This window comes from Pongo pygmaeus, chromosome X (assembly GCF_028885625.2).
Source record: "Pongo pygmaeus isolate AG05252 chromosome X, NHGRI_mPonPyg2-v2.0_pri, whole genome shotgun sequence".
Taxonomy (NCBI): domain Eukaryota; kingdom Metazoa; phylum Chordata; class Mammalia; order Primates; family Hominidae; genus Pongo; species Pongo pygmaeus.
This window is the reverse complement of record NC_072396.2, coordinates 116,627,724-116,652,585: the sequence shown is the minus strand read 5'-3', so window position 1 is coordinate 116,652,585 and position 24,862 is coordinate 116,627,724. Positions and strand designations below refer to the sequence as shown.

The 24,862-nt window shown below is 37.9% G+C and overlaps 1 protein-coding gene and 1 pseudogene across 1 annotated transcript in view; both read right to left on the bottom strand.

Moving 5' to 3' along the window:
* The window catches only part of RTL4 (retrotransposon Gag like 4), a 379,550-nt gene that overhangs the window by 52,508 nt on the left and 302,180 nt on the right, over positions 1-24,862 (bottom strand). The window lies entirely within an intron of this gene.
* On the bottom strand, positions 22,031-23,359 carry LOC129024252 (coiled-coil domain-containing protein 121-like; annotated as a pseudogene).

Genomic DNA, 24,862 nt, shown 5'->3' with positions numbered 1-24,862 from the left:
GTTTCAAAAAAAAGTTCAAAAAAGAAAAAATTAAACTAAACACTGTGTTTGTCAGGGCTGACTGTTTCTGACTTCTGAACTGAGGAACATTTAACCCATTTGTAGTTTTCAACCATCAAGAAAAAATAAACTAACAAAAAGAAGAGCCAGGTGATAAAACCAAGAATTTGTCTAGAAGGTGAGAAAAGAAGAGTTTCCTCAGAATCTAAGAGTAGATAGAACATGAAGGCAGAGATAAATATCAGGAGCGATAAATATCAGGAGCACTGGAGGCAGCAGAGTGGTCACAAATCATTTGTCAATCCTGGATGGTACCTCAGAGATTGTATAGTTCAGCCCTCTAATTTTACAGATGAGACACCTAAAGCACAGAGGTTAAGTGGGTTTCTCAAAGTCCAATAGCCAGTTAAGGCCTTCATCTCATGATGCTCAGTCATTCCACTAGACAAAGCCTTCTGTAGGGGTCAGTTCAGTGAACTCACTAATGAAGCATCTGTGAAAAAAGAGATGACCAATATCTTCCAGCAATTCAATTGACATGCCTTTGATTATTTTTCTCCTTGTAGCTGGCTGTGAAACACCTGATTGTGGGTGAAATTTGTGGTTCCTACGCACAACAAACAGCTTTGTGGATTATAGTCTGCTTACTAAAGCCAATTTGGTGGGGCAAGTAAATGAAAAAGAAAGAAGGGCAAAACTGTGAGCATTTTCTTTTGGTAGGGAAAGGGGCAATGGTTGCAAAGGTTGGGGGGGATGCATTTATTCCAACCACATGTACATAAAACCAAGAAGCTGCGTTGTTTCCATTTCACTACTTCAGAAGCCTAAGAATGAATTCTGAGTTTAACAGGGCAAAGTGTGATTTCAGAAGCCTTAAAATACTATTCATACCGCATACTAAGTTACTCAAAACAAATTCAAGACGTTCGCTTCTGTGAAATCCTTTCACAGTTCCCTGCTTCCTTTCCTTTATTTAGCACACTTTCATTTCCAAGAAAGTCGGCTGACAATTTCTTTTTCTCCGCCCTTCCTTAAAGCTGTCTGGTTCTTCAGATTTTGGCCAGTACCTGATTGCTCATCCTAGAGGTACCATGACATAGTTGTGTCATCTTTCGCTTTCTCTCTTCCTTTTCTATAGATGGATGTTTATTCCTAAGTCATCAAGGTCTAGAGCTCTGAGCCTTTCTCTCCTTCTTTATCACAATGATTCACTTACATATTTCCTAGGAAGGAGCTGCTAAATTCACTAAGGAATGAGTGAAGTGATGCAAGCACAGCTCCTGCCATCAAGACAGGTCTGTATTCCAAATTCCCAGCTCAGACTCACTAATCAAGGATTTGCTTCTGAAAACTTAGGAATGAGCAGTGGTTAGAAAGCACAAGTGAATTTCAGCATAACATGGATAAACATGGTCTCAAACTGTCTTAGAAAACAGCGTTTTGACATACACACACACACACACACACACACACACAAAATAATTCAGCAAAGAAATGAGCTAAACCTCAGTTGAATGGCTTTTCACTAGTCAATGAGGATTTATTGATAAACACCATGTGCTTGCAAGATACCGAGAGAAGGAAAAGGTGTGATTTGCATCTCCAAGAACCTTAAATTGTATACGAGAAGCCAAAAACTTACCAGGAATGAAATAATCAGATAGATACTTAGCAGTTAGAATATGAGGTATCCTGAGGAAGTACAATAAGAACTTATAAAATAAAGACATCCGCATATTCTGAAGCATTAAGCAAAAGCTTCATGGAAGAAGAGAGGCTTGAGTTGGTTCTTGAGAGATAGATAGGACTTGGATGGATGGAGAAGAAGGTACACTAAGCTAGAAGAACAGCAGGTATGGGGACAGAAATAGTAGGATGGACAATAGGGAAAAACCAGTCCAGAATAAGGCTGAATATTCATGTAGGTGAGTAGTGGGATAGAAAATTGTATAGAAACATGGAATAAGTGTCCTAAAAGTAAGGCAGAAGGGTTGATGTTTAATGTGTCTGGCAACAGAGAGCTATTAAAATTTCTTGCACAGGGATCTGAGTTGATTAAAGTATTTAAGGAAGAATATCTGGCAGTAACATCCAACAGAGTGGGAAGAAAGAAATGAAGTTTGTTAGGCTACAGCATTAATGCAAATTTGAGGTGAAGGCAGCTAGTTTTCAGAGACAGGAAGTGGGTAAGGTAATGAAAATTTAACAGTTTTAATCAGAGTTACTTAGAATTAAAGGGTGTTAATGTAAAAAAAAAAGATTAGAATTTTCCTTTTTTTTCTTCAGAATTTTTTTTTCTTTTTATTAGAATTTTTCTAAAGAGTGTAACCACTTTATAGGTTAAATTGAAGCCAAGAACGTATAAGTTATTTCTCTCTAAGGTTACCTAACTAAGTAGTTAGTGGCACAGCATGGACTAGAATCCAGGCATTTTGACACCTTAAAAAGTGCACTTTGCCGGAGCTTGCAGCGAGCCGAGATCGCGCCACTGCATTCCAGCCTGGGGGACAGAGCAAGACTCCGTCTCAAAAAAAAAAAAAAAAAAAAAAAAAAAGTGCACTTTGCAATATACCAAGCTGTTGAATTGAAATGAGAGCAAGATGTTCAAATGGAAATCCTTTCAGGCAGCAGTAGATAGGATATAGATATACAGATGGGATGGTACCTGGACCCACAGTGGTGGATGAGCCTTAAGAGGGGAAAATGTAGAGATAAGAATAGAGACATATAGATTATGGGGTGAGTGGAAGAAGGGTAATTACAAAAAACAAGGGGATAATCAAGAGGAAATCATGTCACAGGAACTACAGAAAGGAGATTTTCAAAAGTAAAGGATAGAAAACTTCTACTTTGGGCTAAGATGGAATAATTAAGACCAGACTTGCCCTCTGGACTGAAACAATGAAAACAATGAACAAAACATATGAAATAACAGTTACCAAGATATTTGACGTCAGACAATGAAATGCAATGATCCCTGAGAGATGGACGAAAAACAAGGGGAGCCCTATTATTGGCTCATCTTTCTGCCTTGAGGGTGTTTCCAAGCCCCAGTAAAAGGAGTGGGAACCTGAGTCAATTTTGATCATCTCCGTGAGTTGAAGAGACAGAGCTGAGAGTCTAGGGAGACCAAGGCAGCTTGAGTTTGCAGAAGAGAGTACCAAAGAAGGGAGAGCTTCACAAAAGGAGAACTATAGAGATTTGCAGAGTGTCCCTTCAGGTATTCAACTGAGTACTTACCTTAGTAATGGAAATAATTAGCCCTAGACTAAGCACTGCTGCAATATTCCACCTATTAAATCTTTAAAGCAAGCCCAGAAAGATTATTCTGTTTTAAAGTACATGTCCAAGAACAAAGCTCAAGACTATCAAAATAGAGAAATATCCAGCATCCAGTAAAATAAAATTCACAATGTCTGTCTTCCAAACAAAAATTACTAGGCAGACAAAAAAGGAGGTAAATATACATATTGAGGGAAGAAGACAGTTAATCAAAACTGACACAGAAATGACACAGATGGCAGAATTAGTAGACAGTGACATTTAAAGTTAACTGTATTCCATATGTTCAAGAAACTAGAAGAAGGATTGGACATGCTAAAAAAGATTTGAAAAATAAAAAATAACACAATGAAGTTCTAGATATGTAAACTTAATTAATGTCAGAGCAGATATTACAGAAGAAAAGATTGGTGAACTTGAATAAATAGCAATAAAAATGATCCAAAATGAAACATAATAGAGATAATATTGGGGAAAATAGAGCATCAGACAGAGCTGTGAAATCACCTCAAATAATTGCTGTAAGTATAATTGGGGGTCTCTGAAGTAGAGGAGAAAGCAGAGGGATAGAAAATATATTTGAAGAAATAATTTCCAAAATTTTTCTATGTTTGATAAAAACTATAAATCAGTAGATATAAGAAGCTCAAAAACCCTAAGAACAATAAATATTAAGAAAATTATAGCAAAGCAAAAGAGAAAATCTCACAAGCAGGGAAAAAGGACACATTAATTACAGAGGAATGAAGATATTATAAAAATGACAGCAGATATCTCTTCAAAACCAGAAGAACACAGTAGAGTAGTAGCTTTTTAATATTAGAAAATGAAGAACGAAATAACCTGCCAAACTACAATACTTTACCCAGAGAAAATATCTTCCAAAAACAAAAAAGATATCAAGGCTTTTTGAGCTATATAAAAGCTGAAATAATTCCTCTCCAACAGACCCATTCTATAAGAAATGTAAAAGGAAGTCTTTTGTAGAGAAGAAAAATGATACTACATGGAAATCTAGATTCATCAAAATGAATGAAGAGCCCCAAGAATATCAACAACATGGGTAAATATACAGACTTTTCTTATCGCCTAAGTCACTTTTAAAGATAATCAACTGGTGAGCTCTCACAGACATACAACATTAAGCAAAAGAAATCAGACACAAAATACAACATACTGTATAGTCTCAGTATTTAAAGTTCAAAAAGAGGCAAAACTAACCTATGGTGTTAGAAGTCAGGATAGTGAGAGAGTAGTAGCTGGTAGGGGGGACAAGGGGCCCTCTTAGGGTTCTAATAATATTCTATTTCTTGATGTGGGTGGAGATTACATGAGTGTGTTCACTATGTGGATATGTATTTTGTTAGAGATAATGTGTGCACCTTCCTGTATATATGTTATTCTTCAATAAACCATTTAAACCATTAAAAAAAAAAAGATAACTGTTTGAAGAAAAAAAATTGGAAACTAGATAACAACATTCTTTAAAAAACACGGGTCAAGGAAGAAACCAAATGGGAAATTATTTTGAGCTGCATCAAAATCAAGACACAATATATCAGAATTCAAGGGAGGCAGCTAAAGCAGTAATTAGAGGGAAATTTACAGCATTATGATTTCTTTTACATTAGAAAAGAAATAAATCAACAACTTCAGAGTCCACCTTAAAAAACTAGAAAAAAAGAGCAAACACACACCAAAATACAAAGAAAAGCTATAATAGAGGCCAGAGCTGAAATCTATAAAATAGAAAAACAATAGAAAAAATCAGTGAAATCAAAAGCAGACTCACTGAGAATATCAATAAAATAGGTAAACCTTTAGCCAGATTCTTCAGCAAATAAAAAAGAGGGTTGAAGGCAGAAAGAGAGCAAAGACTTACACAATCAATATCAGAAATAAGAGTGGCAACATTACTAAATATTCTATAGTTATAAAAATGAGGAACTATAATGAACATTTTTATGTTGCTAAATCCAACAACCTAAATGAAATGAATGAATTCCTTGAAAGACACAAACTATCAAGGTTCAACCAAGAAGATATAGAAAATCTCAATAGCCTGTCATTATTTAAAGGAATTAACTTCACACTTTGAAACCTTACCACAAAGACATCTTTTGGTCCAGATAGCTTTATTGGGAAATTCTATGAAATATTTAAAAAAGAAATAATAACAATTCTACAACTCATCCCGAAAACTGAAGAGGTAAGACGTGTTCTCTGATTAGTCTATGAGGCTAGCATTACTCTGATATCAAAAACAAAGGCTTCACAAGAAAAGAAAACTACTATTCAATATCTTTCATGAAGATAGAAACAAGAAAAGTTAACAACATTTTAGAAAATCTGATCCAACAGGCCAGGTGCGGTGGCTCATACCTGTAATCCCAGCACTTTGGGAGGCCAAGGCGGGCTGATCACGAGGTCAGGAAATCGAGACCATCCTGGCTAACATGGTGAAAACCCGTCTCTACTAAAAATACAAAAAATTAGCCAGGTGTGGTGGCGGGCGCCTGTGGTCCCAGCTACTTGGGAGGCTGAGGCAGGAGAATGGCGTGAACCAGGAAAGTGGAGCTTGCAGTGAGCCGAGATAGCGCCACTGCACTCCAGCCTGGGCAACAGAGGGAGACTCCGTCTCAAAAAAAAAAAAAAGAAAGAAAGAAAATCTGATCCAACAATATACAAAAGGGACAATGTGACCAAGTGGAGTTTGTCTCCGGAATAACAGTTTAGTATAACAAACATTTAGAAAGCAAAAAATGTATTACAATTCACCATCTTCTCAGATCGCAAAAGCAAAACCACATGACCATCTCAATAGATACAGAAGAATTTGACAAAAGCCAGCACCGGTTCCTGATAAAAGCTCTATGCAAACTAGTAATAGAAGGAAATTTCCTCAGCATGATAAAGAGCACCTACAAAAAACCTGAAGCTAACATCATACTTTGGTGAAAGAGTGAATGATTTCTCCCTAATATTACCCTAAGAATGTAAGAACATCTACTCTCAACACTCTTAATCAGCATTATATAGGAAGATCTAGCAATTTGATAAGGCAAGAAAAGGGATAAAAGGCAACTGAATAGAAAAAGAAGTAAATCTGTTCCTATCACCAGACAATATGATTGCTCAGGTAAAAAATCCCAAGGAATCTTTAAAAAGCTACTTGAAATAAGTGAATTTAGCAGTGTTAAAGTGTATAAGGTCAATTTACAGAAATCTAGTGTATTTCTATATATAAGCAACATACAATTGTAAGCAAAATTTTAAATTCAGTTCCATGTACAATATGACTAAAGGTATAAAATTCTTAAGTATAAACTTTCTAAAACATGTATAAGATCTATAGGCTGGAAAGTGTAAGACACTGATGAAAGAAGTCAATGAAAACAAATAAATGGAAATATATATTATGTTCATGAATTGGAAAGCTCAACACTTAAGATGTCTGTTTTCTTCTCACTGATCTATAAATTCAACTCAATGTAACAGAAATCTCAGCAGAAATTTTTGTGGAAATTGGTAATCTGATTTTAAAATGTATATGGAAGAATTTAAAATGTGATCAAGAAGAATCATACAGAATTCCAAATAAATTACAGTTGGCCCTCCATATCACAGGATCTGCATCAATTAATTCAACTAACCGTGGATGAAAAAAAGCCTAGAACAATAATAATATAAAAATAAAGAACAAAGAAAAACAATATAATAGAACAACTATTTACACAGCATTTACTCTGTATTAGGTATTTTAAGTAAGCTAGAGATGATTTAAAGTATACAGGAAAATGTATATAGGTTATATGAAAATACTACACCAGTTATATAAGATAATTGAGCATCCAAATTTTGGTATAATGGGGATACTGGAAACAATCTCCAATAGATACCAAGAAACGACTGTGTGTAGACGCTCCACACCTTAAGTAGGTGCTGTGCATAGTGCCATCTTTCCAAAGACAATAGTATGAAAAATGGGAGTAGAGGTGGTGGAATAACTTTACATGGAGAAATCTGTTTTGTCTAGCTGATTGTAAGTCATCGTAAACTCATGCAATTTACCTCTGTGATATTCCTCCCCGAATTCCAGAACCCAGTCTATAAGAAAAACATCAGACAAATTCCCAAGAAGGGGCATGCTACAATAAACCTGACCAGTATTCCTCAACACTGTCAAGGTCATCGAAAACCAGAAGTCTGAGAACCTACCACAGCCAAGAGGAGGCTAAGAATACCTGATAATGAAAAGTAATGTAGTATACTGGTTAGGATCTGAAGTAGAAATAGAACAATAGACAAAAACGAAGGCAATCTGAAAAAAATGTATGAACTTTAATTAATAATAATGCATCAATATTGTTTCATTAGTTGTACCAAATGTCTCATACTAACATAAGATATTAATAATAGGAGAAATTATGGGTGGGGGGGATATAATATGAGAACCCTGTACTTTCTGCTTAATTTTTCCGTATGTCTAAAACTAGTCTAGGAAGGTCAGAACAAGGTGGCCAAAGAAAAAGCTCCACTGATTATCACCACCCAACAACAAGAACACCAAATTTAACAACTATCTACACACAAAAAGCACCTTTATAATAACGAAAAATCAGGTGAGCACTCACAGTACCTGATTTTGACTTCATATTGCAAAAAGAGGCACTGATGAGGGTAGGAAAGACAGTCTTGAATAACTGATGCCACTTTTCCACTATGCCTTGGTAGTGGGTAGTGGCCACATGATGAATAGAGAGAATCTGTGCATTTGGGAGAGGGACAGCACAGCAATTGAGACATTGCATTGAACTCACAGCAGAAAGTAAAACCGTGCTGAAATTTGCTGACATGCACCCATGGACGGAGTTCTCAAACCAACCCTAGCTAAAAGAGAATTGCCCATTCCAGCAATCAGAATTGGAACTCTGGCAAGCCTTATGTGTCAAATAAAAATTTGTTTAATTATATGATTTTCCAGATTGCTATTTGATAATATAGAGTCAAATAGCAGATAGGATCTTGGAGTTTAAAAGAATCAAATTTCTAAATTCTTACCATAACAATCTGGAAAATCATATAATTAAACAAATTTTTATTTGACACATAAGAATATCCCTCACCAATCTCAACCTCAATTAACAATGGGTACATGACACAATAGTGCCATGTTCGACTTTTGTATTGGGTTATAAGTCCCAGGACATGCTAGTGAAATGGTGTCCCAAAGCAATCCTTGAGGCTCAGCCAAGAGGCTCAATCTAATTACTGAGAGGATAATTCTGCTCTCTAAAGTTGCTTCTCTGAAGCTGTTTATGTGCCACTTTGACACAGGTTTCTTGTGTTAAAGAGTCATGCATGACAGGATGAGGCAGAGGTGGAAACTTATTGAAAGATAGGCAAGTCTACTAAAATCATTTTTTCAGGACTCTTCTAACTAAGATAACCATGTATTTAAATTAATATAGTGGCCTGTCAGCTTTCTATTTCAGGGTGAGAATAAATTTTATTTATTAAGTAATATAAAGAGTTCTTTAATATTAAATAATTTCTATTTTTGTTGATTTTAGGAATTATGTTAGTTTTAAATTTTTTAAGTAAATTTTATTTTATATATTTGAGGTTTACAACATGATGTTATAGGATACATATAGATAGTAAAATATAGTAAAATAGATTAATATGAAGCACATTGATACATCTATTCTCTCCTATAGTTACTTTTTTGTGACAAGTGCAGCAAATTTTATCAGGGATTTTTGTTAAATAAGTATATTTTAGCTGATTTTCAATTTTTTAAACACTTTTTCATAGCATGCTAACGTTTTAAAGGTTTCTGTATTTGAGGAATGAAATTTCTTTTGTCACTAGATTTTTTTTTTCTGTTTGGCTAACATGAATAATAGCTTTCAACTAGTGTGTCATGAAGTCTTCAGCGTATACTGACTCCATCATTAATTGGTTGGTTCTAATGGTAGATTTACAATAGATAACATCTCTTTCTGAAAATAAGTAGCTGAGACAAAAGTCAAAACATTTCTAATATTTGGGGAGTTTTGTTGCTGAACTTAAAAAGTCAAGAAATCAAAAAATTCAGTTAACAAAACACCCACATGCTGATAAACTAAAGTATTAAGGTAGCAATAGTGGAAATTTTAAATCTCCTTGTAAATCATTAGTACATAAAATTTAATATTAACCATAAAAAGAATTTACCATACTTTCAAATTATTTTATCCTGAGATAAAGTGGGTAATGGGGAAATCTTATTTATTAAAAAATAGATTTAAATGTTTCAATATCTTCACTTCTTATAAAAGTGTGTGCAAATGAAAGAAAAAAATTATCTCCTGCAAAATATCATCTTTAAATTTGAACTTTATTCAAGGTACCCTCTTGTTATTCCATAGCTAATTGGCTTGCATGAAACTGATGCACAAATGAAAGTAAGAGAGCTACAACTAATTTGATAATTTATAGTCTGGAGTGTTAGGCTCAGTATGAAAATTAAAATTACTTTAAAGATAATTATTTTATATCTCATCTTTTAAATAATCAAATCAATAGTCTTACAAATCATACCAGTATAAAAATTCTATTTCATAAAAAACATACAGTCATAGGAGGCAAAAGAAAAAAGAATAAAAATCAAAAAAGAACAATTAAAGAAAGATGGCTGACCATAAGAGAAGCAACTAGTGTGTGCATCTGTCATGGAAAGGAATGGAAGGAATGAGTAAATACAGCACCTTCAGCTGAAACATTCAGGTACATGTATTATTGGTACTAATCAAGGAAACAACCCAACCCACGGAGAATGGAGAAAAGCAAGGCAAGAAGGCAAGAAGACAACCCACCCAGAGTGACATGGAGCCAGGGAACCTCCCCAACCCAGAGAACCTCCCCCATCCAGGGAACCAGTGAGTGAATGTGAGACCCTGGGAACCCACACTTCACCCATCGATCTTTGCAACTCTCAGGTCAGGAGATTCCCCCTTGTGAGCCCACTCCTCCAGGGCCTTCGATCTCACATAAGAGCTACATGGAGTCTTGACAGAGCAGCTGCTCTAGCACACGCAGAGAGACCCAAAAGCCTTGGATACACAGGCTTTCCAGGCTTCCCAGCAAAAGTAGCTGCAACTCTAACAAACTGAGTGGTTAAGCCCCCATACATACTTGTAGGAAAGGAGCTGAATCCAGTGGGCTGAGCAGCAACAGTCTGTAGACTCAGCTTCCGTGACACCCCACAGGGTAAGACCCACTGGTTTGGAATTCCAGCCAGCCACAGGCAGCAGCATTGCACCTCCCTGAGACGGAGCTCCCACAGGGAGGGAGTTTGCCGCCATCATTGCTGTTTGGCTGACTTAACCACTCCAGCTTTAAGGCTTTGGGGAGTCCAAACCAACCAGGGCTGAAGTGATTCCCCAGCACAGCACATTTGCTCTATGAAAACAAGGTCAGACTGCTTTTTAAAGTGGGTCTCCAATCTTGTTCCTACTCACTGGGAAGGACCTCCCAACTGGGATCTCCAGCCACCCCTATTGATGTTCTCCAGCTGACAAAGATTTGAAACCTCCTGGGGATAAAGATCCCAGAAGGATGGGTGGGCTGTCATCTTTGCGATTTCGGTGACTTAGCCATTCCAGCTTCTGGGCTTTGAAGAGCACCAGCTGACTGGGGGCAGAAGCGGTACCCCAGCACAACACAGCTGCTCTATGAACAATGGTCAGACTGTCCCAGCTACTCAGGAGGCTGAGGCAGGAGAATCGTGTGAACCTGGGAGGTGGAGGTTGCAGTGAGCCAAGATCGCGCCACTGCACTCCAGCCTCGTAATATAGCGAGACTGTCAAAAAAAAAAAAAAAAAAAAAAAAAAGAAAAGAAAAGAAAAAAAGAAAGAAAAAGAAAAGAAAAAAGAAAAATGGTCAGACTGCTTTTATAAGTGGGTCCCCAATCCCATTCCTCTTCACTGTGTGGGACTTCCCAACTGATGTCTCCAGCCACCCCTGCCAGTGCTCTCTGGCCAACAGAGACTTCAAACCTCCTTGGGACAGAGCTCCCAGAAGAAGGGGCAGGCCATCATCTTTGCTGTTTGGGTGACCTAGCTCTTCCAGCCCTTGGGCTTTGGAGAGTCCAAGGTAATTGGGGGCCGAAGCAGTCCCCCAGCACAGCACAGCTGCTCTATGAAAATGTGGCCAGATTGCTTTTTAAAGAGAGTATTCAATCCCATTCCTCCTCTCTGGGTGAGACTTCCTAAGTGGGGTCTCCAGCTATCCCCACCGGTGTTCTCCAGCTGACAAAGGTTTCCAACTTCTCTGAGATGGGAGGGGTGAGCCACCATCTTTGCTGTTTGGGCAACTCAGCTGCTCAGGCCTTAGGGCTTTGAAGTGTTCGAGGTGACCAGGGGCTAAAGGACTACAGGATTGCTGCTCCATGAAAATGTGGCCAAACTTGTTTTTAAAGCAGATCCCTGATCCCATTCCTCCTCACTGTTGATACCTTCTGACTGGGGTCTCCAGCCACCTCCTACAAGTATGTTCTGAATGGCAACAGGTCCGTACCTCCCTGGGATGGAGTTCCCAGAGGGAGGAAAAGGCCACCATCTTTGCTGTTTTGCAGCCTTCACTATTGATACGCCCAGTTACTAAAAAATCCGAGGTGACTAGGGAAAAGAGTAGGCCCCCAGCATACCACAGCAGCCCTATGGACAAGTGCCCGGACTGTTATGTAGGTGCCCATTCCCATATCTCCTCACCATGCAGGTTCTCCAGGCCTGGGCCTCCAGCCACCATCCACCAGAGCTATGGGGCCAGTAGCAGATCTGTAACTCCCTGGACAGAGCCCCCAGGGGCAACTGAAAATCTCTCTGCCACTGCCTCTGCTGTGGAACTGCCCTTGCTACCCTCAGACTAATGAAGGAGAAAAGACCCTAAGTTCCTTATCCATACCTCTAACAAGCTACTGTCAACCCAAGGAGAGGAGACCATTCCATCTTCCAGAGGTCCAACCCGCCCACACCCTGCTCATCACCAGACAGGGAACTCCTGGCTTGAGCCCCAAACACAGACCCTCCATCCTGGGCTGATTGGACTGAACAATTGCTAACATGCATCTCTCTGGGGATGGAGCCCCCAGGAGACAACAAAAGACCCTTGGTCACAACCACTACTAATGTCCCTTTCTCTTCTGTCTCCAACTTTTGGAAGGAACATAAACACTGAGATTGCACCTAGAGCTGCAGTGGGCAGCCCAGGAGTGCCAAGCCACAATCTATAGCCAGCATTCAACGAGGAGAGGAACTTACACTTTTGGAGCATTGAGAGGGAACACAGCTGCAACTGTGAGGAAACAGAGGAGCCACACAATCAAGCAAGAGTCTACCAACTGATCAAAACACCTAAGTGCCACCTACTAGATCACACCCCAAAGCTTCAACACCAAAAATAACCTCACTAACACACTCAACTCTGAAACCAAAGACAAGAAGTCAGCTACAAATAAAGATCCTACACAAAGCCTTGGCCCTGTGAAAACATTCATAAAAAAAGACTATTGACTGTACTCAATCTCCAGTGCAGTTAAAGGAGCACCCACACACAGAGATGAGAAAGAAACAATTCAAGAACTCCAGTAACTCAAATGGCCAGAATGTTGTATGTCCTCCAAACGACCACATCAGTTCTCCACCAAGTTCTTAAGCAGGCTGAGCTGGCTGGAATGACAGAAATAGAATTCAGAATAAATACAGGAATGAAGATCATCGAGATTCAGTAGAATGGCAACACCCAATCCAAGGAAACTAAGAATCACAATAAAACAATACAGGAGCTGAAGGACAAAACAGCCAATGTGAAAAAGAACCCAACGAATCTGAGACATCTGAAAAACACAATACAAGAATTTCACAAGGCAATCAAGCATTAATAGCAGAATAAACCAAGCTGAGGAAAGAATCTCAGAAATTAAAGACTGGCTTTCTGAAATAAGACAGTCAGACAAAAATAAAAAAGAATAAAAAGAAATGAACAAAAACTCTGAGAAGTATAGGATTATGTAAAAAGGCCAAATATACAAATCAATGGCATCCTTAAAAGGGAGAGGGAGAAAGCAAACAACCTGGAAAACATATTTCAGGATATTGTCCATGAAAACTTCCTCAACCTTGCTAGAGCAGCCACAGTCAAATTCAGAAAATACAGAGAACTCCTGTAAGATTCTACATAAGAAGATTATCCTCTAAACACATAATCAGCAGATTTTCCAACGTCAAAATGAAAGAAAAAATGTTAAAGTCAGCCAGAGAGAAAGGACAGGTCACTGACAAAGGGAACCCCATCAGGTTACCAAAGGGAACCCCATCAGGCTACCTGCAGACTTCTCAACTGAAACCCTACAAGTGAGAAGAGATTGGGGGCATATATTCAACATTCTTTAAAAAAATCTTCAACTGAAAATTTCATATCCAGCCAAACTAAGATTTCTAAATGAAGGAGAAATAAGATTCCTTTCAGACAAGCAAATGTTGCAGGAGTTTGTTACCACCAGACATGCCTTATAAGATATATTTTTTTCTTTTTTTTGAAACAGAGTCTCATTGTGTCACCCAGGCTGTACTGCAGTGGCATGATCTGGGCTCATTACAAAATCCGTCTCTTGGGTTCAAGCGAGTCTCGTGCCTTAGCCTCCTGAGTAGCTGGGACTACAGGAGTGCACCACCATGCCCATCTAATTTTTTATTTTTAGTAGAGATGGGTTTTCACCATGTTGGCCAGGCTGCTCTCAAACTCCTGGCCTCAAGAGATCCACTTCCCTCAGCCTCCCAAATTGCTGGAGTTGCAAACGTGAGCCATGGCACCTGGCCACGATCCTAAATATATATAAATACCCAACAGAGGGGCACCCAGGTTCATAAAGCAAATCCTTAGAAACCTACAAAGAGCCACAGACTCCCACACAATAATAGTGGGAGAGTTCAATACTTCACTGACAATATTAGACAGATCATTGAGGCAGAAAATTAACAAAGATATTCAGCACCTGAACTCAACTTTGGACAAAATGGATCTGATGGACCTCTAAAGAACTCTCCACCTCAAAACAACAGATTATACATTCTTCTCATCACCATATGGCACAAACTCTAAAATCAACTACATAATTGGACATAAAAGAATCCTGAGCAAATGAAACACAAATGAAATCATACCAAAAACATTCTCAGACCACAGGGCAATAAAAATAAAAGTCAAAACTATGAAAATTACTCAAAACCATGCAATTACATGGAAATCAAACAACATGCTCCTGAATGACTTTTAGGTAAATAATGAAATTAAGGCAGAAATCAAGGAGTTATTTGAAACTAATAATAAGAACAAAAATACAATATACCAGAATCTCTGGGACACAGCTAAGGCAATGTTAAGGGGGAAATTCATAGAACTAAATGCCCACATCAAAAAGTTAGAAAGATCTCAAATTAAAAACCTAACATCACAACTAAAAAATTAGATAAGCAAGAACAAAGCTAGCAGAAGACAAGAAATAACAAATATCAGACCTGAACTGGAGAAAACTGAGACACGAAAAACCATTCAAAATATCAACAAATCCAGGAGTTTTTTTTTTAATTAACATGATAGATAGAACACTCGCTAGAATAATTAAGAAAAAAAGAGAGAAGATCTAAGTAAATACAATTAGAAATGATGAAGGAAATGTTACCACTGACCCCACAGAAATAAACTACACACACAAACTAGAAAACCTAGAAAAGATGGATAAATTCCTGGACACATACACCCTCCCAAGACTGAAGCAGGAAGAAACTGATTCCCTGAGCAGACTAATAACAAGCACTGAAATTTAATCAGTAATAAATAATTTACCAACCAAAAAAAAAAAAAGCCCAGGACCTGAATGGATCCACAGCCAAATTCTACCATATGTACAAAAAAAGAGAGCTGGTACCATTCCTACTAAAACTATTTCAAAAAATTGAGGAGAAGGGACTCCTCCCCAACTCATTCTACAATGCCAGTATCATCCTGGTGCCAAAATCAGGCAGAGACACAACAAAGAAAGAAAACAGCAGGCCAATATCCTTGATGAACATCGATGCAAAAATCCTCAACAAAATACTAGCAGACTGAATTTAACAGCACATCGAAAAGCTATTCCACCACAACCAAGTAGGCTTCATCCCTGGGATGTGAGGTTGGTTCAACCTACATAACCCAACAAATGTGATTCATCATATAAAGCGAATTAAAGGCAAAAACCACAGGATTATCTCAATAGATGCAGAAAAGACTTTCGGTAGAATTCAATGACACTTCATGTTAAAATCTCTCAATAAACTAGGTATCAAAGTAACATACCTCAAAATAAGAAGAGCCATCTATGGCAAACCCACAACCAACATCATACTGAATGGGTAAAAACTGGAAGCATTTCCCTTGAAAACTGGCACAAGATGAGGATGCCCTCTCTCACCACTCCAATTCAACATAGAACTGAACATCTTAGCTAGAGCAATCAGGCAAGAGAAAACAATAGAGGGCATTCAAATACAAAGAGAAGTCAAACTATCCCTGTTTGTAGATGACATGATTCTATATCTAGAAAAACGCATAATCTCAGCCCCAAATCTTCTACAGATGATAAACAATTTCAGCAAAGTCTCAGGATACAATATCAATGTACAAAAATTACTAGCATTCCTATACACCAACAGCAGCCAAGTTAAAAGCCAAATCTGGAAGGCAATCCTGTTCATAATTGCCACAAAAATAAAATATGTAGGAATATAGCTAACCAGAGAGGTGAAAGATTCCTACAATGAAAACCACAACATTACTCAAAGAAATCAGAAATAACAGAAACAAATGGAAAACATTCCATGCTCATGAATAGGAAGAATCAATATTATTAAAATGGCCATAATGCCCCAAACAATATATAAATTCCATGCTCTTCTATCAAATTACTAATGACATTCTTCATAGAACTAAAAGAAACCTATTTTATAATTCATAAAGAACCATAAAAGAGCTCAGATAGACAAGGCAATCATAAACAAAAAGAGTAAAGCTGGAGGCATCATGTTACCCAACTTCAAACTATACTATGGGGATACACTAACCAAAACAGCATGGTACTGGTACGGAACCAGACACGTAGACCAATGGAAGAGAATAGACAGCCCAGGAAGAAGGCTGCACAACTACAACCATCTGATATTCAACATAGCTGACAAAAACAAAAACAAGCAATGGGGAAAAGACTCCTTATTCAATAAATGGTGCTGAGATAACTGGCTAGTCATATGCAAAAGAGTGAAGCTGGACCCCTTCATCCCATTCAGATTCTTTTGTCCCACCGGGTGATCCCGTGATCTGGTGCTCTCTCCCTTTCCCTAGGAATGGGTCTTCCTGAGAGCCAGACTGCAGTGATTTTTATTGCCCTTCTGGGTCTGGCCATCTACCAGGGCTACTGGGCTCCAGGATGGTGCTGAGAAATGTCTGCAAAAAGTCCTGTGATGTGATCTGTCTTTAGGTCTCCCAGCCATGGATACTAGCAGTGAAAAAAAAAAAAAAAAAAAAGATAAATAGGTGGGACTTAATTAAAGAGCTTCTACACAGTAAAAAGAACAGTCAGCAGAGTAAACAGACAACCCACAGAGTGGGAGAAAATTTCACAATCTATACATCCAACAAAGCACTAATATCCAGAATCTACAATGAACTCAAACAAATCAGAAAAAAAAAATCAAAAAGTGGGCTAAGGACATGAATAGACAATTTTCAAGAGAAGATATATAAATGGCCAACAAACGTATGAAAAAAATGCTCAACATCACTAATGATCAGGGAACTGCAAATCAAAACCACAATGCGATACCACCTTACTCCTTCAAGAATGGCCATAATCAAAAAAATAAAAAAAAAAATAGATGTTGGCATGAATGTGGTGAAAAGGGAACACTTATACACTGCTGGTGGGAATGTAAACTAGTACAACCACTTTGGAATCGGTGTGGAGATTCCATAAAGAGCTAAAGGTAGAACTACCATTTGATCCAGAAATCCCACTACTGTGTATCTACCCATAGGAAAATAAGTCATTATTTGAAGAAGATACTTGCACATGCATGTTTACAGCAGCACAATAATTCCCAATTGAAAAAATATGAAAGCAGCCCAAAAGCCCATCATTCAATGAGTGGATAAAGAAATTGTGGCATACATATATGATGGAATACTACTCAGCCATAAAAAGGAACGAATTAATGGCATTCGCAGCAACCTGAATGGAAATGGAAAACTATTATTCTAAGTGAAGTAACTCAGGAATGGAACAGCAAACATCGTATGTTCTCACTCATAAGTGGAAGATAAGCTATGAGGATACAAAAATATAAGAATGGTACAATGGACTTTGGGGACTCGGGGGAAAGGGTGGGAGGGGGGTGAGGGATAAAAGACTACAAATTGGGTTCAGTGAATACTGCTTGGGTGATGGGTGCACCAAAATCTCAGAAATCATCACTAACAAACTTACACATGTAACCAAATACTACCTGTTCCCGAAAAACCTATGGGAAAAAAAGTTAAAAAGGAAGAATAAATAAGACCTAGTGTTTGCTAGCACAAAAGGGTGACTTTGGTCCAAAATAATTTAACTGTAAATTTTGCAATAACTAAAAGAGTATAATTGAATTGTTTGTAACACAAAGGATAAATGCTTGAGGTAATGGACATGCCATTTACCCTGATATGATTATTATGCATTGCATGCATGAATAAAAATATCTCATGTATACCATACACCTATGTACTCAAAAACTTAAATATTAAAACGTAAAATAAAACTATTGTAAAATTAAAGCCTATTAATTTAAAATTTTAAGTCCATGTGGAATTTGAAAACCTAGACATTAATTCCCTTAAAACAATTCTAAGTGCTCTCCATATGTCTTTGTGTACCTGCAGGGAACTAAACCCCAAATATCACTTAACATCCCTTCCCAGTAAATCCAGATATCTTCTGCAAGGAAGCACAGAAGAACAGCAGAAATATTAGCATCTGAGCATCTTTATCCAAAAATCTGAGCTTTGCTTAAAAGGAATGTTTAAATTTCATAATCTGGAGCAAAATTTTTTTTGCCATTCCCCAACCCCTGACTAACATGTGGTTGTTTGTGTAAAATGTCAAATCAGATTTAGACAAAATAAAGACTCTTTTGCCAGAAAAAAATGTTATATCCGAAGACACAAGAACTAGAATAGGTAAGACAGTTTTGAAAGAGAATAAAGTAGAAAGAATCATTCTCTCCAGTTTGAAGATTTTCTATCCAGATACATACAATAGTCACGATTGTGGGGTACTGGTGGAGCGATACACACGAAGATCAAGTAAACACAAAAGAACATCCAGAAACAGACCTACACATATATGGTCAATTGATTTTTGACAAAGGTGAAAAGCCTTTTAATGAATGATAGTCTTTTCAACAAGTGTTGTTGAAAATACTGTCTTCAAGTTTTACAAAGTGTTACTGCAAAAAAAAAATACACTTTTACCCCTATCTTGTACCTTATTCAATAATTAATTTCAAATGAATCACAGACCTGGATGAAAAGCCTAAAACTATAAAACTTCTAGAATAAAACATAGCATACAATCTGGGGATCATAGGTTAGACAAGGTTTCTTCAAGTGCATAATCTTAAAAAACAAAAAAATTATAGAGCAGATTTCATCAAAATTTAAAATATTTGTTCTGTGAAAGCCTTAGGAGAGTGAAAAGGGAAGCCACAGACTGGATGAAAATATTTCCAAAACAGATATCTGATGAAAGACTTGTTTCCAGAATAAAAACTTTTCCAAAATCAATAATAAGATACAAAAGCAATGTGCAAAAATCACAAGCATTCCTATACACCAACAGTAGACAAGCAGAGAGCCAAATCATGAGTGAACTCCCATTCACAATTGCTATAAAGAGAATAAAATATCTAGGAATACAACTTACAAGAGATGTGAAGGATTTCTTCAAGGAGAACTACAAACCACTGCTCAAGGAAATAAGAGAGGACACAAACAAATGGAAAAACATTCTGTGCTCATGGATAGGAAGAATCAATATAATGAAAATTGTCATACTGCCCAAAGTAATTTATAGATTCAATGCTAGTCCCATCAAGCTACCAGTGACTTTTTTTGCAGAATTAGAAAAAACTACTTTAAATTTAATATGGAATCAAAAAAGAGCCTGTACTGCCAAGACAATCCTAAGCAAAAAGAACAAAGCTGGAGGCATCACGCTACCTAACTTCAAATTATACTACAAGGCTACAGTAACCAAAACAGCATTGTACTGGCACCAAAACAGATATATAGACCAATGGAATGGAACAGAGGCCTCAGAAATAACACCAGATATCTAAAACCATCTGATCTTTGACAAAACCTGACAAAAACAAGTAATGGGGAGAAGATTCCCTATTTAATGAATGGTGCTGGGAAAACTGGCTAGCCATATGCAGAAAACAGAAATTGGCCCCCTTCCTTACACCTTATACAAAAATTAACTCAAGATGGATTAAACACTTAAATGTAAAACCCAAAACCATAAAAACCATAGAAGAAAACCTAGGCAATACCATTTAGGACACAGGCATGGGCAAAGACTTCATGACTAAAACACCAAAAGCAATTGCAACAAAAGCAAAAATTGACAAATGGGATCTAATCAAACTTTAAGTTCTGGGATACAGGTGCAGAACGTGCACTCACTGATGGTGAGAATGTAAAATATTTCAGCCACTTTGGAAAATTTGGGGTATTTCTTATAAAATTAATCATGCCCTTATAATATAATCCAGAAACCCCACTTCTAGGTACTCATTCAAGTGAAATTAAAATGTATGTTTACACAAAAATCCCTTACAGAAATATTCTGTGTGTTTTAAAATAACTTTATTTTAGATTCAGGGAGTACATAAGCAGATTTGTTACATGGGTATGTTGCATGATGCTGAGGTTTGGGATACAAATGGTCTCATTACCCAGGTAGTGAGCATAATACCCAACAGTTAGGTTTTTAACCCTCGCCCCACTCTAGTATCCCTCTATGTCTATTGTTGCCATCTCTGTGTCCATGTGTACCCAATGTTTAACTCCTACTTATAAGTGAGAACATGTGGTATTTGATTTTCTTTTCCTGTGTTATTTCACTTGGGATAATGGCCTCCAGCTGCATCCATGTTGCTGCAAAGGACGTAATTTCACTCTTTTTTATGGCTGTGTAGTATTCCATAGTATATATGTATATTTTCTTTATCCAGTCCACCATTGGTGGGCACCTAGGTGTATTCCATGTCTTCCCCTTCAGAAATATTTTTTTTTCCAGTGGATAAATGTTTTTATTTAATAACATTGTTTAATAAAAAACTGCATATTTAACAGAAAAGTTGTTAAAGCTACAAGGTAAAGGCACATTGAAGGAGAATCCTTTTTAAATCCAATTTTCAGGGAATTCACTTTACATGTAAATAAAGCGGAAAATGCAGGAAAATTATTTTGAATTTTTTCATCACTAACAATTTCTGGGAAACAAAGTTCATCCTATTTTCCCATAGAGGACCCATGTTAAAATATGAGATTATATTCCCCTATACTAGGATTCAGCATTCAAATAAATCACTAGTCCAACTTCAAGGTTGTAGAACCCAAAAAAATATAACTATCCTAAAAATATATAATTTAAAATATATAGTTACACTAAATGGGAGTAAACATATGGCACACATTAATTACAAAAGATATTTCATGCACTAGAAAGTGCACCTGTAAGAAAATTAATAAATGACCTAAAACTAAACCATTTAGGATAACAAACATCATTTTACTTGCTATCTTTTAGAATGCTGCTAGGGAAATCGATGGCACTTAAAAAAATGTTGTCCAAATATTTCAACTTTTCTTGGATACGTTTTCCTGAAATAAGTGGAGGCATTTAGTCACCTCAATGCTACAGGTGTTTCTTCAAATAAAACATTTTCAAAAGTAAGAGCTAACTTAATATATGTCTCCTTCATCTTTTCTTACCTTCTCAATTAAACTTGTAGGGGCTTAGCATCAGATGAAAGGTCACTCTGCCTAGCACTTACTGGACTTGCTGTTATCAGAATGCTTTTTCACTCATGAGAAAACTAGAAGGAGCTACCTGGTCACTGGCACAAACTCACAAAGAGCTTATAAAAACTGCTTTTGTCTGCTAAGTTGGTCAAAAGGAATGAGGATAAACTGATACTGGTTATTTACTGAGCAGAACGCTATTCAAAGTCTATTTGGAATGCTATCCTTAAAGGTACTTTCTCTATAAAGAAATATAATTTAGCTAGATGAAATAAATCACAACTGTTTTCACTTCCTTAGGTTGGTTTCCTTTAAGCTAGTTTGATGTATGGTAAATGGCTAGGTTAGGGTCATGTATTAGGTTAACAGGAGGTTTGTGGATAGCTTATTAACAAGAGTATTTAAAGAAAAAGCTAGTTAAGGGAAGCTGGTTACCAAATATCTAGTAGGACTGTTGGATAAAACCATCTAATCCTTCACTCCAACACATCATGATGGAGATTTTACAACAGCAATCTGGAATCCAAAAGCCTTTCTAATCAGGTTAATGTAGCACTTAAGAGTAGTTGCTCCACTTCTTATTTAATCAGCGTTATTTTAGGAGTTACTTTGGATTAATCCTTGATATGGTGACTTGGGGAAGACTGGGTGTGGTCTTTGGAATATCCTGTCTATTTAGGCACTGATTATGACTTCCTTGCAGTCTCTGCCTCGCCCGGATTAAGGACTCCAGATACCACTGTTCCTGCTGCAGCTGCTGTTTCCTGTTTTCTAAGTGGCTTTGAGTAGCCGTTAGTTTCTGGGCTTGCTCAATTAGCTGCAGTAATTCCTTCTTGAACTGCTGGTTCTCTCTCTTGATGCCACAGGAGTATTCAAAAATAAACCGCTTTGCTGCCAACTTCAAGGCCTGGGCCTTCATATTAAGCTCTCTTCTTTTTCTCTTTCCCAGTAGCCTCCTGTCTGGCTCGCTCAGTTATTTCTCCAGTAATCTTTTCTCCTGGAGGAGCTGGGCCTGTACTTCCCGTCTTTGCAGCTGTCTCAGCTTGGACTCTTTGTCTCCTCCTGTAATGTCTGTATTTCTTTCTCCTGCTTTTCCTTTAATATAGCAATGTCCCTCATTGCCTGCAACTTCCGCTTCAAACTGGATTGGATATTTTCCTTTTGCAAGAGCGCTGTTTTAAGCACTGAAATTTGTTCTGAACATCTGGAGGCTGATTCTTGTCTTCTTCGTTCAATCTCTCCACTTTTTTGTAAATAGCTGTTCCATACCTTCTCAGGTTGCTTTGTGTACTCTTCAGTTTTGTTAGTCAGGTATTCCAGAAAGAATCTGTTTTCAGCCTGGACAAGTAACTTTTCTCGGTGTAGCTCCCTGGATTCCTCCAGTAGCTGTTCCCGCTGGGTTTGAGCTTGTTTTATAGGCTTGTTCAGATCCGTCATTTCCGCCACTATCTTTTCTTTAAGGCTTGTCTCTACCTTTGTTAGCTTCTCTGGCTTGACAAAATTATTTATTAGACTATGATACGGTGGAAGGAGCCTTCTGGGGCCCTCAGCAAACCTACTCACACCTGGAATCCAAGCATTCATCCTGAAGGTCACGGCAACTGTGTAGTTCACTGAGGGTGACTGCCAAGGAATGAGCGCTAGCATCAGGAACCTGTGTCTGCAACTCGCGGGAACAATGTGCAAGTGCGGAAAGCTCCCGTAGTTTATCCGTTCGGTGCTCAAAGGGTCTCGGTGCTGCCCAGCAACCCTGGAGGCTGCACCCTGCTCCAGTCCGGGCAGGTCCAGCCCTGAACTGTTTAACCGCCTCGGCTACCGAATAAACCCGAGCAGCCGGTCCTCCAGTGGCTCCGCTCCCCGTTCTCTGTGGGCTCAAAATGACAGGCATGCTCCTCGTTTTCTTGCTGTGTGAGCCCTGCCCTCGGGACCCCATCTCTTCTGGCCTTCCTCCAGGGGACAAAAGCCCTCCCAGGCTGCAGAGATCAGCGCCCTTTTCCTAGCTCCCTTCAGCCTTCTTCTCGCTTGCTCAGCGCCCCCACTTCCTCGCCACTGTCACTAGTTGACTCACCAGCCCTGCCCGACGCTAAGAAGATGCCCTGGCAACCGCCGCACCCCTTCACCCGCTCCTTTCTGACGCTTTGGTTCTGTTTTCGTTCGCAGCCCAGAACATCACGGAAGTTTCTCTAGCCATGCCGTGTCTCTATGGTCGGGTGGGCGGGGCCCCAGAAATATTTTGAGTGATTTTATTGATAATCCATAATCACAAAACTGGAAACAATCCAAACTTCCTTCAGTGGCTGCATGGGTAAACAAACTGTAGTTCCTCTTTATAATGAAAGATTACTCTTTGATAAAAGGTTTAAAAAAATTGATCCCTGGCCGGGTGCGGTGGCTCACGCCTGTAATCCCAGCACTTTGGGAGGCCGAGGCGGGCGGATCACGAGGTTAGGGGATCGAGACCATCTAAAACACAGTGAAACCCCATCTCTACTAAAAATACAAAAACAAAATTAGCTGGGCGTGGTGGTGGGCACCTGTAGTCCCAGCTACTCGGGAGGCTGAGGCGGGAGAATGGCGTGAACCCGGGAGGCAGAGCTTGCAGTGAGTCGAGTTTGTGCCACTGCACTCCAGCCTGGGCAACAGAGCGAGACTCCATCTCAAAAAAAAAAAAAAAATTGATCCTCATGCTTGAATGAATCTCAAATCCATTATTCTTAGTGAAAGAAGTGAGAGTCAAAAGGCTACTTACTGTATGATTGAATTCATATGACATTTTGGAAAAGCCAAGCCTATAAGCATCAAGAACAGATCAGTGATTTCCAGAGGTTGAGATATGTGAGTTTAGTACAATAAGGAGTATGAGGAAATTTTTTCAGGTGATTGAATTGTTCTTTATCTTGATTGATGATGATGGTTAGTGGACTGCATGCTTTACACAAAAATCATAGAACCATACTCCATAAGAGTGAAATTTACTGTATATAAATTAATAATTACTATTAAGATATTCCAACTAAAATCAGCTAATGTATATCACATTAAAAACATAAAAAAGTCTTATGATCATGTCAATAGATGCATAAAAAGTGTGATAAATATCAACAACTACTGAGAAGCAAAAAATGAATTGCTAGAAAATTATAAATGAAAAGAAGTGTCTTTGATCAACACACATTTAAAACATGTGCAGCAGACATCATATTCAGTGGTGAAATGTTATAAATTTCCTTCTGAGATGAGAAATAAGACAAAGAGGTTTGCTATTATCCCCTCTATTCAACATTGTACTTGATGTCTTAGCCAGTACAATTAGGCAAGAAAAAGATAGAAAAGGCAGAATTAAAAAAGAAGACAAAAGTATCATTATGTAACTAACCTGCACATTGCACACATGTACCATAAAACCTAAAGTATAATAATAATAAAATAAAATAAT